This window comes from Palaemon carinicauda, chromosome 10 (genome assembly GCF_036898095.1).
Source record: "Palaemon carinicauda isolate YSFRI2023 chromosome 10, ASM3689809v2, whole genome shotgun sequence".
In the NCBI taxonomy this organism is placed as follows: Eukaryota; Metazoa; Arthropoda; class Malacostraca; order Decapoda; family Palaemonidae; genus Palaemon; species Palaemon carinicauda.
Genome location: NC_090734.1, coordinates 10,268,340 through 10,288,339, shown reverse-complemented (window position 1 = coordinate 10,288,339; position 20,000 = coordinate 10,268,340).

Here is a 20,000-nt window from a genome sequence, read left to right as displayed (position 1 = left end):
TGTAGCACTGATAATTGGTCTGATTGGATATCCTGTTTTATGGGTTTTAGTTAAACCATATAAATAAGGCAAAGACGGACCAGGATTTTTCTTGTTTTATGATAGATTTTAAGTTTTTATCAAAATCTTTGATGACATCGTCTAAGGGATTAACTCTTAATTTTATGTAAGTGGAAACATCTGATAAAAGTACATTCATCTTTTCTAAATAAGTTGTTTGTTCATAATAACTAATACATTAGCTCTGTCTGCTTATATATACATCAAGTCCAGGCAAGAAGGACATAAAACATAACAGGCAATTTCATGTTCAACCAACAACCGTTTCTGTTAACAGTTACCAGTATGAAAAACCGACATGTTTATTCAGGTCCCTGTCAGTGCGAGGGGAGTGCGGAGATACAAAGGATAATATAAACAAAAAATAAGAAATGTCGTTACTATGTACGGTTGTGTGATACATGGTTGGTACATGGCTCCCCCCTAAAAATTATATACTGTACATATTAAATACGACACCCTGATCTAGAGAGATGAACTGTAGGCGGGTCATCTGGCAGGAGATAAGCAGGTTTTAGACGATCAATGGAGACCCAGTCTTCTTTGCCATGAATGTTTAGTAGGAATGCTTACGGACTGCATCGGATCACAAAGAAAGGGCCCGTGTAAGGGGGCGTTAGCGGTGGCTTGCTAGTGTCCCTGCGTAGGAAGACGTGCGTTGCAGAATGCAAGTCTGTCGGTATGTGATGCTTTGCTGGGGCTTCTAAGTCTGGCGACATGAAGTAAATCATGCGCTGGAGATCGTCGGAGAAAGTTGCTGAGGGAAAAATTCGGCAGGGATGACCAACGGGTCGCCATACACCATTTCAGCTTCCAAGACATCCATGGCGTCATTGAAGTGGTCCTTAGTCCCAGGAGGACCCACGGAAGTTGAGGTAACCAGTTGAAATCCTTGCAATGGGTCATCAAAGCTGCTTTCAGGGTGCGATGAAAACGTTCAATCATTCCATTGGCAACGGAGTTGTAGGCAGTTGTCTGATGTAGGGTGATGCCCAGGAGATTCTCTAATGATGTCCAATATTGATAGGTGAAAGTGGTACCCCTGTCAGAAGTAATAAGCTCAGGGATACGAAATCTTGCAATCCATCCTGAGAGTATGGCAGATGTACATGAAGCGGACGTTGCAGTTTCCATGGGAATGGCTTCAGGCAAATGAGAGAAGCTGTTGATTGAAGTAAACAGGTAACGATATCCTTGTGATGTGGGTAGGGGGCCTACAACGTTGACGTGGATGTGGGTGAAATGACGCTAAGGTTAAGGAAAGGTGCCCACTCCTGAATCCGTGTGTCGATGTACTTTGGAAGTTTGGCAAGAAGTACAGGTGCAGACCCAATCCTTAACATCCTTAGAAATGCTGTGCAAAATGAACTTCGTCTTCAGCAGCTGTGCAGCAGAATGGCACGAGCGATGTGGAAGGCCGTGAATGAAATCAAATACCAGTCAGCGCATAGGAGCAGGAATCCAAGGTCGCAGTTTACTAGTACTGACGTAACAGAGGAGGGTGGTGTTGGAATCGTCGAGAGGGATGTCTTCCTAACGGAGGGATGTGTAGGATGTCCTACATGCTTGATACTCTGGATCCTGTCATCGGGCTTCAGCCAAGGTGTTGTAATCCAATCATAGTTGAACGGTGGCCAACGTGTTTCTTGACAGGACATCGGCAACGGGATTTATTTTCCTAGGGACGTGTTGAAGGGTACAATTGTATTCAGCCACGGTGGAGAGACGTTAGCGTTGACGGACGGACCAGTCGTCAGAATGTCGAGTGAAGGCGTGCACCGGAGGCATGTACTCTGTGCAAATGACGAAGGGCGTACCTTCTAAGAAATGGCGAAAGTGAAGGACAGCCAAGTGCACTGCCAGCAATTCGCGATCAAAGGTAGAATAACACAATTCTACCTTGGACAGTTTTCTGATGAAGAAGGGCAATGGGCGGGGTGAGCCGTTGACCACCTGTTCGAGTACTGCACCAGTAGCGATGTCGCTGGCATCGGTGGAGAGAAGGAGAGGGGCATGTGGAATGGGAAAAGTGAGAGCAGCAGCGGTTGATAGGGTATTCTTTGCGTTGCAGAAGGCCGCTTCATGAAGGGGATCCCACTTCAGGTGTTTTGGCTTGCCCTTGAGGGAGGCGTAGAGGGGAGCAAGAGTAGCGGCAATGGCTGGCAGAAAACGGTGATAATAGTTGATCATGCCCAAGAATTTCTGCAGAGCTTTGACAGTTGAGGGTGTGGGGATGTTCTGAACGGCTGCTACTTTCTCAGGGAGGGGATGGACTCCTTCAGGAGTGATGCGGTGCCATAAGAAGAACACTTCGTTGGCACCAAAGGTACACTTGTAGTACCAGACTACAAGGCCGTTTTCTTGCAGGCAGTCGAGCACGATGCGCAGGTGACGGAGGTGTTCCTCTTTTGAGGAAGAAAACACAAGTACTGTATGTGGTCCACATAACATACACAGATGGGGAGGTCCCCTAAGATGCTAACCATGAGACATTGAAAAGTGCCCCCCAGCTTTACGAAGGCCAAAACAGGAGTAATTAAGAGGAGCATGTAACAAACAGAGTGGTGATGACAGTCTTGGTGCTGTCTTCTTGGTTCATAGGCAACTGATAATACCGCTTCAGGAGGTGAAGTGTGGAGAAAACCTTCGCTTTGTGCAAGTAGGAGGTCACGTCAGCGATGTTTGGGTGCGGTAGTGATCCGGTTCAGTTTGCATGTTCAGGCGCCTGTAATCCCTGCACTGACGGAAGGAGCCGTCTTTCTTCTGAACGATGTGTAAGGGTGACGACCATGGGCTGGAGGCCTTTGGGCAAAGGCTCATTTCCTCCATTTTGGCGAACGTCTTTTGGGCGGCTGCCAATCGATCCAGTGCCAGACGTGTGAATTTTGCGAAGACTGGGGGTCCCGTCATCATGATATGGTGATAAATACCGTGCTTGGCAGGAGCCGTGGGCGTTTGGCAAAGTTCTGGACGGAAAACTTCCGGGTACGATGGGAGGAGGTGGGCATAGGCATCCGTGGGTGCGCTGATATGGCCAGTGAGGTTGGAGGCGACGTGTTGAAAAGGTGTCGATAAGTACGAGTCTGCGTTGCCAATCGTCGGTGGGCAACATCGACCAGAAGGTGGAAATGAGACAGGAAATCCGCACCGAGGATTGGCAATGTGACGTCAGCAACAAGAAATTTCCATTTGAATTTATCATTTCCAAACGATAATGTTAGGTTCTCGTAACCATAGGTTGGTATCGCAGATCCGTTGGCAGACGTAGACATACTACGTCGTGTCCTGAAGAGTTCCCTTGGCGGAAGAGAACAACAAGCACCCATATCTTCATGCATCATGTAAAAAGAAAAGATTAGAAACACGGGAGGACACAGCCACGAGCAATGGCCTACTTACACGTTTTTTTTGGCCACTGACAATCCTTGGCACATTTCTTCGCGGCTGTCCTGATTCTGCTGTGGTAGTAGCAAAACTTCTGCCGATGGGCGGCAGTAAGTGGCTGTAGAAGTCGTTGGTTGGGGCGCGACTGAGTGGTAGGTAATGGGTGGCTTTGTCGCCTCTCTGGTACGTCACGGAGTAGGCGTGTATGTCCTAGGGCATTCACGTCAGCTTCAGTTGACGTTGAATAGGCGTCCTCTTTGTCAGGAGTGGAGGCGTTGATGGAGGTCGTGAAGGTCATGAATTGGCTGTCCATAAGGGCGTCGGCTTTGGTCATCAAGTCCTTTATGGTGAAATATTGACATCGGGTATGGCAGGGCGTACAGGTTCGGGTAAACGGCGTAGCCAAAGGGCACAAAGTAAGTTCACCTCACGAGGAGAGCCATCTGCGGCAGGTTGCAGGCGAGTAATACTGGTCATTTCCCTGAGAGCAAGAGAAGCTCTTTGGTTCCCCAATGGTTGTTGAGAGAGCTGGGAAAGGTTTGCCATACGGGGGGGGGGGGGGCCCAACGGCGAGTACTACTGCAGAAGGTATGTTTTTAGGACGTCATACGCTATTGGGGTGTCTCATTGTTCATAAAGCTAGTTGGATATTTCCGGAAGGTGTCCTTGGGTATCGCTGCGAGAACACAATCTGCTTTGGTGGTTGAGCAAGTAACGCCCTTGATGCAGAACTTCTGCGCGCTGAAACCAAGCAAACGCCTTTCCGCTGGTGAATGGCGAAAGTTTCAATGGGGCAGCACCAGGTTCCGTGGAGTCTGCCATAGTACCAATGAAGGGTGGGGGGGGGGGCGATGGAAGGCGGGAGGAGCAAGTCGACTTCCGGGGTCACCAATGTGACGGGCCAAGAGAGGCTGTGACTAAGAAGGCAGGATGAAAGCAACTGAGTAACTTTATTACAGAACACCAGCTTATATATATTAAGACTGGGCATGAAGGACATAAAACATGACAGGCAATTTCATGTTCAACCGACAACCGTTTCTGTTGACAGTTACCGGTAAGAAAAACAGACGTGTTTATTCAGGTCCCTGTCAGTGCGAGGGGAGAGCGAAAATACAAAGGATAATAATAAAAAAAAAAGAATTGCCGTTACTATATACAATCGTGTGACACGCGGTTGGTACAACACTTTTCCAACTTGATGGGATACAAGCTGGAATTCTTACTGAGTTTGGGCACTATAAATTAGCTACGCGGCCTGCATGCATACATATATACCGGCAATATATATATATATATATATATATATATATATATATATATGTATATATATATACAGTGGAACCTCTACATACGAATTTAATCCGTTCCAGAACCAACTTCGGATGTAGAAATTGTTCGGATGTCGAAACGAATTTTCCCATAAGAATACATTGAAATAGGATTAATCCGTGGTTGAGCCCAAAAACCTATGATAACTTCTTAATAAACCACTACACATAATTTTCCCATGAGAATAATGAACACTAAATTAGATAATAGACATGTAAATAAGAAAAATAGACATGTAAATAAGAAGAATTATCAAAAAATGATAAATAAGAAACGGGTTTTTAGCGTCACTTTACCTTAGAAACTCCGCAGGTGTTGTTCGTCTTCACTACGCAGAGAGGAGACAGGAGACGGACGGACGGCGAGGAGGTAGAGAGGTTAACTACGATAAACGTAACACTACCGTAACTTATTCTAACTTACACTAAGTGAACTTTAACATAACTTAGCTTATTTTTTTTTTTTTATATTTTATATTTTTTTTTTACATTTTCATTTTTTCTTTTTGATGATTACGTAATTTTTAATCACTATCACTTACATTTAAAATTGACTGAATTTCTTTTGCTTCACTCTTTTCCGATTTCTGAGTTTCACTTTCTTCCTCTTCACTCTTTGCCGTTTTCTTCGGTTCACTTACATCCTCTTCATCGCGAATTCGCTTCGCAGTTTTTTTAAAGAAAGCATCGATAGATAATTGCTTCGAACGGCTTTTCAGAATGTTTCAAAAGTGCGTTAGGCAAACATCATCGAATTGAGAAACTACACGACAAACCTGCAATTTCTTTGGATGGTATTTGTCGATGAAGTCGACCACGTCTTGATATTTTCCTAACACCTCTTTTATTTGCGCTGAACCTAACACATGTTCTACCTCCTCGCTCTCTTCCTCGTCATCACTCATGTGCTCCGACATAGCATGGAGTTCCTTGAGCTCATCCGTCGTCAGTTTGTCGTGATGTTCGGCGACGAGTTCCGTAACGTCATCTGTGTTGACCTCCAGAACCATGGACTTGCCAAGGGAGACGATTTCCTCTACGGCTTCCGCTGCACCGACCACGGGATCAGGTTCGGGGTCAAAACCCTCAAAATCTCGGGGAGAAACTGCATCAGGCCACAGCTTCTTCATGCAGAATTGAGGTCCGTCGAGTTAATCCCACCCAAGCCTGATCAATGATCTTTAAGCAGTGCATGATATTGAAGTGGCCCCTCCAAAATTCACGCAAAGTTAAGTTGGTGCTTTGCGTGACATTAAAGCACTGCTTGAATAAGTGCTTGGTGTACAGCTTCTTGAAATTAGAGATGACTTGCTGGTCCATGGGCTGGAGGATAGAGATGGTATATGGTGGAAGATACAGCACCTTTATGAACTTGAATTCATCGAAGATATCATCTTCAAGTCCGGGGGGTTGAGCGGGTGCATTGTCAGGGCATAGCAGGCACTTTAAAGGCAATTTCTGCTCATGAAGATACTTCTTCACAGAAGGACCGAAAACTTGGTTTACCCATTGCACAAAGAATTGCCTAGTGACCCAGGCCTTCGAGTTGGGTCGCCAGAAAACATGAAGCTGATCCTTATCGACGTTGTGTGCTTTAAAGGCCCTAGGGTCTCCGAATGGTAAACAAGCAAGGGCTTGACTTTAAAGTCCCCGCTAGCGTTGGCACATAGAGCAAGAGTCAACCGATCCTTCATTGGCTTATGCCCAGGCATTTTCTTCTCTTCAGCAGTGATGTAGGTTCGACTCGGTATCTTCTTCCAAAACAGCCCGGTTTTCATCACAATTGAACACCTGCTGCTCTACGTAGCCTTCTTCCTTTACGATATTTTCGAATTTCTTAACAAAGTCAGCTGCAGCCTTTGTGTCCGCACTAGCAGCCTCTCCGTGGCGAACAACTGAATGAATCCCGGACCGTTTCTTAAATTTCTCGAACCACCCACGAGATGCCTTGAAATCATCTGAGGAAGGCTCGGTTGAACTCTCCCCCAGCATCACCCCCAGAGCTCTCCTCCTTCAAGTCCGTAAAGATGGCGTGCGCCTTCTCGCAGATAACGGTTTCGGTGATGGTGTCGCCACGATCTCTCTATCATTAATCCACACTAGTAGAAGTCGTTCCATCTCTTCTATGATAGGGGTACGGCGTTTGGAAATTATAGTGATCCCCTTAGAAGGTTTCACTGCTTTTATAGCTTCCTTCTGTTTAAGGATTGTCGAGATCGTCGACATATTATGGCTCATAATGTTTAGCAAGTTCACTCACGCGGATGCCACGCTCATGTTTTTCAATAATTTCCTGCTTAATTTCTATAGAAAAGCATTTCCTTCTTCCTTTTCTCACCACTACAACTACCACTGGTAAACTAAGTCCTTTTTGGACCCATGATTTACGTAAATTATCGTTATGGATGCACGTAAAAAATCACGATTGAATCACAGTTAATATCAGAACGCACAGAGCACAACCGCAAGAAGCCGACGAGAACAGAGGGCTGACCCAAGCCGCGCTAATGAGCGTCCCTCCGAGGTCGATGTGCTGCCTTCTATCGGCGGAAATAAAAAACACTTCAGGCGCTATGAGCACCGACTACGCGTACGAGTATTGTTTACTTCGGGTGTCGAAAAAAAACATTTGGGTGTAGAGTCGGAACGTGTTCGAATTGTACTTCGCGTGTCGAAAAATTCGGATACAACCGGGTACGACGAAAATTGCTACTTCGTGTGTCGAAATAAAAATTCGGGTGTAGAGACAAAAATTTGCTCGAATTTTACTTCGGAAGTTGGAAAATTCGGATGTAGATACGTTCGGATGTAGAGGTTCCACTGTATATATATATTTGGTATATATATATATATATATATATATACATAATATATATATATACATATATATATATATACATATATATATATATATATATATATATTTGGCTATATGTGTATATATATATATATATATATTATTAGTTTTGTATATATATAGGTATATATATATATATATATATATTTATATATATATATATATATATATATATATTATTAGTTAAGTATATATATATATATATATATAACGGATTTTGAGCGATGCGAAAAATCTATTTTTGGGTGAGATGGCCATGTCGTCCTGATGGAAGTTCCTATAGGGTAGCTTCCTAGGGTATATTAAAACTACGGCGATATTCCCAGAGAATTTACCTTAAGGTACCAGAATTCTAACTCCTGGAGCGAGTATCCCTCGTGAAAGGGATATCGCGACATATCAGAGGACGTATTCTAGACACGTCACATGGCAATCTACATCCTGGACAGAGATTTCATCTCGTAGGAGGTGATTGGCGAGATACAAATTCGGAAAGAAAAAGGGGAGCCGCTCCCAAGGCTTCCTTATCCCCCGATTCGTATGCGTGCCTGGCTCCAATCCTGGCGGCCATCTGTATTCCTTGTAGCGTACACGAGGTGCTACAGATACTGTATGTAGGGAGGGGTCCTACAGCCCTTCCTTAGAAAGGCAAGGGCGGGTCCATCAGGACGACATGGCCATCTCACCCAAAAATAGATTTTTCGCTTCGCTCAAAATCCGTTTTTTGGGCTCAAGCCATGTCGTCCCTGATGGAAGTGTACCAGAGCATTTACTGTATCTGTGGATTCTCAAAACGTGCCGTACTCCCCCGGAGGTAATTTTTTCCCCGGTCGACTAGACCTAGAGACCTAAGATGTTACCGTTATACATCTTTTCAACTAACTATAAACTATGTTAGAGCTTCCTGCCCCCTACAGGAAGAGTCCTACTAGACTCTGGAAAAGTCTCGAAGAGTACATATATCTATGTATGAATACCAGGCAAGCTAATATAGTGGTCTCGCCCTATATTAAGTAAAGCATAGTTTGTATAGAACCACTGCGTCAATATATATTGACCAGTAATCCGCACAATACTTGTATTGGACAAAGGTTTATATCCGCATAGGAAGAAACTAATAAAACCGCCCTCGTCCCTTTATGGACGGAGTCCTCCCATTAGGGTACTACATAAACCAATGCAACATAGCTTGCATAACAGAACAATTCTATCAGAATTATCCCAGATAAGATACATAGAATTAAAATGCTCAATTATACCAATAAATTGACACAGGTGAAAGAGACGCAAGGTTCTCAAGAACAAGTTTATTGACAGACAATAAACAGACAGGTTAACAACAAATATATATATATATATATAAAAGAGGATAACCCAAAACTTTAAGCATAAGTATGATAGTAAACAGAACTTGTTTTATCTGAAAGAAAAACCATTAAACACCACTTTAATAAGATACCGAGGTATCAAGTCATAAAAGTCTGGTATTACAAATCAATCACATTAGCGTTAGAAACGCTCGGCACACATGTCTGAACTTATGCTAGGTTCACCTTTGAAAGAAGGAACAGTCTCTGTGGGCACTTGGTGCCCTCATTTAGTTTGTAGTACAGTAAGTACCTACACACTCACCCTGGACTTAATCGTCCCAATTAAGACCACTGTTCCTCGCAGAGTTAAACAGTAGGGTTAACTACAACGACGCCACTGCTACCACAGATCTCTTAAGTTCCTCTACTTGCTTCGCATAGTGGCGAAAGAACACCCTGGAAGACTTCCAGCCCGTGTATGAACGGAGATGTTCAAAATCCATACAATTAAAGAAATTTAGGGATGAGGCAACTTTCCTCGGATCGTGACCTGCGGGTGTACCGTCAGGATCCACTCTGCGAATAAAATATGTGATTTTTCGCTCTGAGTTGATTCAGAGATAAATTTGAGCCTGATGTTTCTCCCTCTGAATAGTTGACCACCCTTGAAGTCTGAAGTTCTACGAAGATAGACCTTTAGGCATTCTACTGGACATAGAGATGCATCTTCTTTCAGAGGGCAGATTCTCCAGGGACCCCACCTGTTGGTGGGTAACTCATTCTTGTCGAGAAACGTAGGATCCGGAAACAGGTTCAGATCCCCCCCATCCAGGAACTGAACGCGACCTGCCTCTCTCGAGAGGCTACGATCTCACTAACCCTGGCCCCAGACGCGAGTGCAAATAGGAAAATAACTTTTTGCGTCAAATCCTTTAACTGCACATTCTTCATTGCTCAACAGGGAGGCGAAATGAAGAACTTTGTCTAAAGACCATGAGATGGGGCTTTGGAGGTGCTGAAGGTCTGAGCCTAGCGCAGGCTTTCGGAACTTTATTAAAGATCTCGTTACCTAGGTCGATCTGGAAGGCAAATAAAATGGGTCTCATCAAAGCAGGTTTACACACTGAAATCGTGTTAGCTGCCAACCCTTGGCCATGGAGGTGGATGAAGAAAGATAAGCAGAAGTCTGTTGAGATCTCCTGCGGATTCTTTGCCTTTACAAAAGGCCACCCATTTTCTCCAAGATGACTCATATTGCCTTCTAGTCGATTTGCACTTATATTCCTCTAGGAAGGTCTATGCTGGCTTTCGAAATCCCGAAACGCTTTCTCACCGCAAGGGCGAGAAAATCATGAGCTGCAGGGTCCGGGTTTTCTGTAATGAAGCGCAGACAGTCGACTTCTGGACTCGCTGGGTCAGAACTGGATGTGGTAGCGGCACGAACTTCATCTGTAGTTCCAACGCCAAGGGGAACACATACTGTTCGGCCACTTGTGAGCCACTATTGCCGCTACCCCCTTGAAGGATCTCAGTTTGTTGAGGACCCTCAACAGAAGGTTGTGAGGATGGGAACAGATAAATCCTGGAAGATCTGTTCCAGTCGAGGGACATTGCGTCCACTGCTTCCGCTAAGGGGTCCTCGTACGGGGACACGTACAGGGGCAACTTCTTGTTGTCTTTCGTCGCAAAGAGGTCTATCTGCGGTTCTGGGACTTGATTCAGAATGAAGGAGAATGATCCTGCGTCTAAGGACCATTCCGACTCTATCGGTGTGAACCTGGATAGAGCGTCCGCTGTCACATTGCGGACTCCTTGAAGGTGAACTGCCGACAGGTACCACTTCTTCTTTTCCGCCAATCGGAAAATGGCTAACATCACTTGGTTGAGAGGTGGTGACCTCGACCCTTGTCGATTCAAGCATCTCACAACCACCTCGCTGTCCATCACCAATCTTATGTGGATCGAGTGACGCGGGGAGACTTTCTTTAAGGTAAGGAGCACTGCCATAGCTTCTAGAAAGTTTTTATGAAAGGTCCTGAATAGCTTGGACCAAGTCCCCTGGACTTTTTTCCGATGAGAGTGACCTCCCCATCCCTCCTTTGAGGTGTCTGAGTGAATCGTCATCGACGGGGAGGTGGCTGAAGAAGAACCGACTTCTTTAGATGTCTAGCTTGGGACCAAGGTCTGAGAAGAGTACGTAGCCGAGGCGGCACTGGTCTTCTCAGATCTCTTCGCGCATTTGATGCATACCTTCTCCAAACTCCGGTTGCATCCTTTAGCTGTGCTCTTAGCACTGGGTCTGTCACTGAAGCAAACTGGAGAGAGCCTAGTACCCTCTCCTGTTCGCGTCTTGATATCCTTTCGGAATCTAGAAGTCTCTTGACAGAGCCCGCTATCTCCTTCCTTTTCTTCGTCGGGATGGAGAAACTGTGTGACAAAAGGTCCCAGTGGATTCCCAGCCACTGGAACTTTTGGGATGGAGAAAGTCGAGACTTTTTTCTGTTGATCTTGAAGCCTAGGTACTCTAGGAACTGGATCACCTGACTGGAAGCTTGCAAGCATTCGGTCTCGGATGCTGCCCACACCAGCCAGTCGTCCAGGTAGGCTACTACCTGAATTCCCTTTTGGCGTAATTGTTTGAGAGCTGCGCTCGCAAGCTTCGTGAAAATCCTTGGGGCTATGTTTAGCCCGAATGGCATGGCTCTGAAGGCGTATAGTCTCCGTTGTAGCCAGAACCCTAGGTAGGGGGAGAGTCGACGGCTGATTGGAATGTGCCAATAGGCGTCTGACAAGTCTATAGAGACTGAGTATGCCCTCTTGGGCAGTAAGGTCCTTATGTGTTGCAGTGTTAGCATCTTGAATTTGCAATTCACTATGAACTTGTTGAGTGGCAACAAGTCCAGAATGACTCTGAGCTTTTCCGAGTCTTTCTTGGGAACACAAAACAGCCTCCCTTGGAATTGATGGACTTCACCTTTCGGATCACCATTTTCTCCAACAGTTCTTGAACGTACTCCTCCAAAACGGGGGTGGAGTGTTGGAAAAACCGAAGGCACGGGGGTGGAGTGCTGTACCAGCTCCAACCCGGTCCATTCTTGAGTAGGCTTTGGGCCCAGGGATCGAAGGTCCAGCGATCCCAAAATTTCATCAGTCTCCCTCCTACCGGTATCGTTTCACTTGGACTGCCGTCCTGAGGTCTTGCCTCCCTGACCACGACCACTTCTGAATCCCCTTCCCCTTGAGGGGCGCCTAGACGAGCCTCTGGCTGCTCCTCTAGGTTTTGCACGAAAGGAAGAAGACTGTCCTTCGAACGTTGGGGTGAATGTGGTTGACTGACCTGGCACAGCCTTGGGTACCCACTGAAAAGTAGTCGGGGTTTGTGCCACCATCTGGGGCACTGGAGGCAATGGCAATTGCAGTTGCTGTTGCTGTCTAAAAGGCTTGGCTGGCCGAGACGGTAGCCTAGTCCTCATATTCTTCCTCTTTGGTTGAGGACCCTCATCCGGGGAAGATTTTCTTTTGATAGCCAGGCCCCACTTCTGGAGAAGGTTTCTATTCTCTACGGCGGCCTTATCAACAACCTCTTTGACCACATCGGTAGGGAAAAGGTCTTTTCCCCAAATGTTGGAGGAGATTAACTTCCTTGGCTCGTGTCTCACCGAAGCCCCGGTGAACACGAACTCCCTGCAAGCTCTCCTTGCCTTGACGAAGCCATAAAGGTCCTTCGCCACTGTGGCTAGGTGAGACTTAGCCACTACCATGAACATTTCATGGACCTTGGGGTCACTTGCCATCGTCTCAAGAGTAGTCTGATGAGACATTGAGGCAGCCAGTCTTTCTTTTGTCTCGAACTCTCTTCGTAAAAGAGAGTCGGACAGCTTGGGGAGGTCCTCGCCGAATCGCCGTCCGGCAATATCAGCCTCCAACTTTCCCACTGAGAATGTCAGATGGACATCCTTCCAGTCTTTGTGGTCCATAGGCAGGGCCAGCGACAAGGGTTTACACTCCTCCAGGGAGGGGCAAGGCTTGCCGGCCTCGACTGCCTTTAGGACAGCCGCAAACCCTTTCTCTAAAAAGGGGAAGGCTCTAGCAGGAGAGGACACAAAAGAAGGGAGCTTCTTGCTCAATGCAGCTACCTTCGAGTTAGAGAAGCCCCTCTCTTTCATCGAGGATGAAAGTAGGGCTTGAGCCTTAGCGTGGTCCATAATAATGACCTCCTTCGGCTCTGTCTCCTCCCTTGAAGCTGGTTCTTTTCTCAGCCGGACATAGCAGTCCAGATATGAAGCCTTGCTGGGCCAGAATTCTACCTCCTCTAGGGGAACTAAACCCAGCTTATCCGAGATGACGATCTTTCCAGTCGTCATCGGCATGTGCTCAGCATACCTCCATGGGTTAGCATCTGAGCATACGGGAAGGTCTTTCACATTGAGCCTTTTCCGGGGCCCATGTGATTCTGCCAGGGACTGCATACGCAGTTCCATTGCAGCCGCCTTCTCCTGATTCTCCTTCTGCATTTGTTGGATCATTCCAACAATCGAAGAGAGGGCCTGTCCCAGTTCTACTGGGAGACCAGCCGATGTTGAGGGGATAGGCTCCGGAATCTGAACCGGAGTAGCCGACACCTCGTCGACCTCATCCTCTACGACATCCGGGGTTTGAACTTCATCCTGACCTTCTGCCAGGAGGTCTTGTTCCAAACGTTCGTCCAGGTCAGACATCCTGTCATCCAACTGGATGTCTTGCATCACGACTGCGACTTCCACGTCCACCTGGACTTGATCTTGAGGGATCTCCTTTTGAGGCTGGGGAATCACTGCATCAGCTGATGCCTGGGGAAAAAGATACGCCCTCATCTTCTCACTTGGAAGATAAGGGCCAGAGGTGTTCTTCTTGAAGCCCCTTACCCAAGTACGAAGCTTTTCCCTTGCTATATCCCTTGATTCCGCCGTTCTAGGGGAATCAAAAGCCTCAGTAATCAGGTTAGTGCATACAGTACATACCTGAGGGTCCCAATACTGGAGATCATCCTTGGAGACAGCGCATGCTGCGTGTCTCCTACAACACTCATGTCCGCAGAGGTTCTTGCTGCGGACATTGCAGAAAACATTTCCGCACTTCGGAGGGTCCTCCTGTAAAGAGAAGAAATTTCCATGAGTATCAAGTGAACTATGTATCACTGGATATGCATAGTATAGCATAACAATTCATAAAGGAAAGACACACACTTGTGTTTCCCTCACAACCCATTGTTGTAGCCTTCCAGATAAAAAAATCAAAATGGTTTATCTCTTCTAGAGTAACCAATGCAAGGTTTCCAGATGAAACAGGTGGAGCTCACACCTAAGCAATGATTTTAAAATCCTGGATAATAGACAGGGAAGAACTCAGCTTCCTATCTGAGGGCAACAGCAAAGGGATGTGCAAGAAAACACAATAGTGTTAGAAGATACAGTGCTGTACCAAAACCCTTACTATAGTTTTCTTCTTACTGTATATACTATACAGAAGAATACTAGTACAGTATAGGGGGATGTGTGCTGGCCTGCCTTTGCCGGCCGGCACACACCACAACTAGCTTTAACCCTGGATAGGTACGCTCCTCGGACACCCCCTTTAAGGGTATACTCGGACGCGAACGACCCCGACGCCAAAACAAATTCTTGAAAAATCAGTTTTTGCAGTAACCTCTTTTTTTCTTTTGCCAAAAAAAACTTCAATGAATGCTTAAAACAACTGTAAAGATAAATACTACTCATCTGCAGAAAATTATTTATTATAAATATTTTAAAAAATTAAGTAGAAAAAAAAGACCTGACATAAAAATTCATAAAAACAAAGTTTAAACATATATACACAAATCCTTTTAGGAATTGATTCTTGAATGTTTAGGACACATCTTGATGTATTTTGGATGAAGTCAGACCCATGGAGGTGAAGATCTGAAATGAGAAAAAAAGGGTAACTTTTTTTGGCCAAAAAAATTTGTCCAAATTTCATGAATTTTTTTGGGAACCCAAATGAAATAGGAAGCGGCTAATTTTTTTAGGGAATAAACATATGTTATCCTAGAATAGAAATATGTAAAAAAATCTTCATTATTTTGTAAAATACATTTATATCAGGGGCCATATCTAAAGGTAATTTTTTGAGTACTTAGAAATTTCGTAAAAAAATACATATATTTAATATATAATATGATATTTATGCAGGTAAAAATATACCAAAATATCACAAATTCTATAGGGAACAAGAATATATATAGGATAGGGTAACTTACGCTTCGGATATGTCCACAAAATGGCCGCCAACCACACTGACTCAGACTCCCTAATCTGCCACTTGAAATGTAGGAAGGGTATGTCAATTTCAAGGTGTTATTTACTAATCTAATTATTATTGGATATGCATAAAAATTGTATGGTGGGTTGCTGGATAATTGTCGATTATTTTACGACTATAAAATTAAAATTCTGACCCAAAAAAAATTTTTTGAAGGGAAATAAAATCGAAAAAAAAACAAAAATGTGAAACAATATATTTTAGCTAAAAAAATTTGATGATATTCAATCAAAAAAGAAGTAAACAATATTTTCCGACAAATAAACATCTAGAGGAATCATTACTCTGTGATAGTTCCTTAGTACGTAGTAATTTTGAAAGAAATGGGAAAAAACGAAAAAATGGCAATCACCGGAAAATCGAACACATACCTATATATACGCCATATCTGGCTGAAAAAAGATAGGCATGGGTAGCCAGATCATCTAGAAACACTTTCCAACACTATAAAAATATAAGTTTTGCGACACTACTTGCCAATTCCTTACGGTAACATGACTAAGCAAAAAAATGCAAAACAAATAAAAAGGGGCACTCGCGGAAAAATGGCTAACATTCTAATATACGGCATTTCAGAAAAAAAAATTCAGCCACGTGCTAGGCAAACCATCAAGGCACATTTTCCGACAAATAAACATATAAATGAATCATTACTCTGTGATAGTTCCTTAGTACGTAGTAATTTTGAAAGAAATGGGAAAAAATGAAAATATGGCAATCACAGGAAAATCGAACACATACCTATATATACGCCATATCTGGCTAAATAAAAAGATAGGCATGGGTAGCCAGATCATCTAGAAACACTTTCCAACACTATAAAATTATAAGTTTTGCGACACTACTTGCCAATTCCTTACGGTAACATGACTAAGCAAAAAAATGCAAAACAAATAAAGAGGGACACTCGCGGAAAAATGGCCATTCTACTATACGGCATTTCAGAAAAAAAAAATTTCAGCCACGTGCTAGGCAAACCATCAAGGCACATTTTCCGACAAATAAACATATAAATGAATCATTACTCTGTGATAGTTCCTTAGTACGTAGTAATTTTGAAAGAAATGGGAAAAAACGAAAAAATGGCAATCACAGGAAAATCGAACACATACTTATATATACGGCATATCTGGCTAAAAAAAAATAGGATTGGGTAGCCAGATCATCTAGAAATACTTTCCAACACTATAAAAATATAAGTTTTGCAACACTACTTGCCAATTCCTTACGGTAACATGACTAAGCAAAAAAATTGCAAAACAAATAAAAAGGGCACTCGCGGAAAAATGCCCAACATTCTAATATACGGCATCTCAGATAAAAAAAAGACATGCACATGTTAGCCCAACCATCAAGGCACACTTTCTAACACATAAACATGAAAAAAAATCAATAATATACGGCAATTCCTTACTACGTAAATTTTTTTTACAAATATTGAAAAAAAAAACAGAAATTGGCAACCGCAGTTAAATACCCTATATACCAATAACTACGTCGTATCTGACAAAAACAAAGTCACGCATGGGTAGCCAGATCATCTAGACACACTTTCCAACACTAAAAAAACAATAGTTTTACGACACTATTTGGCAATTTCTTACGGAAAAATGACTTGGCAAAAAAATGAAAACAAATGAAAAAGGAGCACTTGCGGTAAAATGCCCAACATTCTAATATACGGCATCTCAGATAAAAAAAAGACATGCACGTGTTAGCCCAACCATCAAGGCACACTTTCTAACACATAAACATGAAAAAAAAATGAATAATATACGGCAATTCCTTACTACGTAAACTTTTTTACAAATATTGAAAAAAAACAGAAATTGGCAACCGCAGTTAAATACCCAATATACCAATAACTACGTCGTATCTGACAAAAACAAAGTCACGCATGGGTAGCCAGATCATCTAGACACACTTTCCAACACTAAACAAGCAAAAGTTTTACGACACTATTTGGCAATATCTTACGGAAAAATGACTTGGCAAAAAAATGAAAAATAATGAAAAAGGGGCACTCGCGGTAAAATGGTCCTCGTGGTGATGAACGACATTTTAACTAAAAAAAAAATCATGCACATGGTAGCCAAACAATCCACCAAGACTTTCCACAACTGATAACCTATACAAGTTGCACCATTCTACGACAATTTCATAATACGTAATAACTTTGATAATTATGCAAATTACCTTAAAAGGGTAAACTTGGTCGCGCTCGACCCCCGACGCGTCTCAGAAATCGGGGAAGGAGTACAGCTACAGCAATGCACATCTGGATACTACTAGAGCGTGTAGGGGAGACACCTCCTGCAGGTCGATCACCCACAAATTCAGTCACGGGGATGAGTCACGTGAGAAAAACCTCTTTTTTTTTACGCTCGGGGTCGCGTACGACCCACCGTACCTATCCAGGGTTAAAGTATACTACTTAACAGCTATAGGGCGGCAGCACTCTGGTTCAAATGCCTGTGCCGGTCGGCAGCAACTGCCGGCCGGTAACAGCCAGTGTTGGCCGGCAATGGCTGCCGGCCAGCAACTACACAAGGTAGTACCCAGCTGCCGGCCCACACTCTTGGTGACCGGCAGACAAGGACTGACATAAGCCGGCCGGCAAAGGTACAAGACCGATGCCAGCCGGCAGCAAAAGAACCAGAGGACTACACCTGCCCAGCTGCCGGCCTCATAGGCCGGCAGCCGGGACAGGTACAGCACTAGAAGAAAAATAGAATGGATGCCGGGATAAGAGTGTACACAACCTCCAAGCCCAGCAACCGAAAGAGTGCATATAAGGAAGGGGAGAAACTAATTCAGGCTTCCTTGAGCAATGCCGTCCGGCTCTGCCGGCAGGCATGGATGAGGGACCAAGAGAGGTCCGGGCAGCACTCGAAAACATAAGACCCTTGCCGGCCAGCAGCTCTGCCGGCCGGCAAAGGGGCTGAGTCAATTCCACATCCTAACCTATACTAGGTCCAGAAGTAGAACGACGTACAGTACAGTAAGACCCCTGCCGCCAGCTCTGCGGCCGGCAAGGGGCTGAGTCAATTCCACATTCTAACCTATACTAGGTCCAGATGTAGAATGACGTACAGTACAGTAATGGCTCGGCCATTACGAAGAAAGAGGGGGAAGGGACAAGAGGGTCCTGCCAACCTTGCTTTAGTGACAGATCACCCGCAGCCATGAAACTTATCTTAGCCTAAGGGAGATCTAAGGGGAAAGGCCAGCAATACTTGCCAGCTTCCAGAGCACCAAAGCAAGGAAGGCGTTGCTACTCCCAAGGGAAGAACTTATCCTCCCCCGAGAACAGCAACAGGACTAGTCTGGTAGATCACAAAAGAAGGAATCATATCCACAGAAACCTTCGGTAGTGACCTAAGGGAGCTAAGCTCCCTTTGTATGTGTTAGGTCAGCGAGGGGGACTCAGCCCTAAGCCAGACAACACAGACTCAGACTAAAAACTCTGTTGTTCTGTCCCTCTTGAACCATAACTACAGGAACAGGAAGGTACAGTAACACCCTAGTATAGTTTTATCGAAAATAAATTCGGAAAAAACCACTTAGGGATAAGCCCAAGGCTTAAACAGAGGGAAAGGGATTGCACACCTTCTCCGAAGAAAAGAAAGCAACCGGGGATTATGATAAAGTATACTAAGGCTCCATAAGCTACTAGCCTAGGCACCAAGAGAATCGATTACCTAATTCACCGAAACTCACACGTATACAATCTTGGAAATATTCCACACAGTCTAAAATGTATAAAATATAGCCTAAAGCTTCAATAAAATTTTAATTACACTCGGAAAACCAAAATCATGCATGAAGTACTAGGACCAAACGACTAGGCTACATGGCCTAGCGTAGGCCAGAATGGCGAATACTTCGCCAAATAATACTAAGCACGAAAAGAAATCCTATGTAACGCTAAATAGCTAAAATTTATTAAAGCAAAACAACCAGGAATGTCGCTCTGACTAACTAACTTATACCTAGCGAGCGACAGCGTCCAAGACGCCTCTGGTAGGCTACGGCTCTTGTATCAAAGATTAATCCTATTAATCACTCAAAATTTTACCAAGAGCCTAGATTTATACATAACAGACACTATACTCAACTTATCAGAGGCCAACGAAGACGGAGAAGCCATGAAAAGCCGAATAAATCCAAGATTTGCGAGAAAAACAGGAAAAAACACCGAGTTGTTAAGCTACGCAAAAAAGAATACAGATGGCGCCAGGATTGGCGCCAGGCACGCATACGAATCGGGGGATAGGGAAGCCTTGGGAGCGGCTCCCCTTTTTCTTTATCGAATTCGTATCTCGCCAATCACCTCCTACAAGACGAAATCTCTGTCCAGGATGTAGATTGCCATGTGACGTGTCTAGAATACGTCCTCTGATATGTCGCGATATCCCTTTCACGAGGGATACTCGCTCCAGGAGTTAGAATTCTGGTACCTTAAGGTAAATTCTCTGGGAATATCGCCGTAGTTGTAATATACCCTAGGAAGCTACCCTATAGGAACTTCCATCAGGACGACATGGCTTGAGCCCAAAAATATATATATATATATTATTATTTATCTATACATATATATATATATATATATATAAATTTGGTATATATATATATATATATATAATATTCATATATATATATATATATATATATGTGTGTGTGTGTGTGTGTATATATTATAATATTTATGTATATATA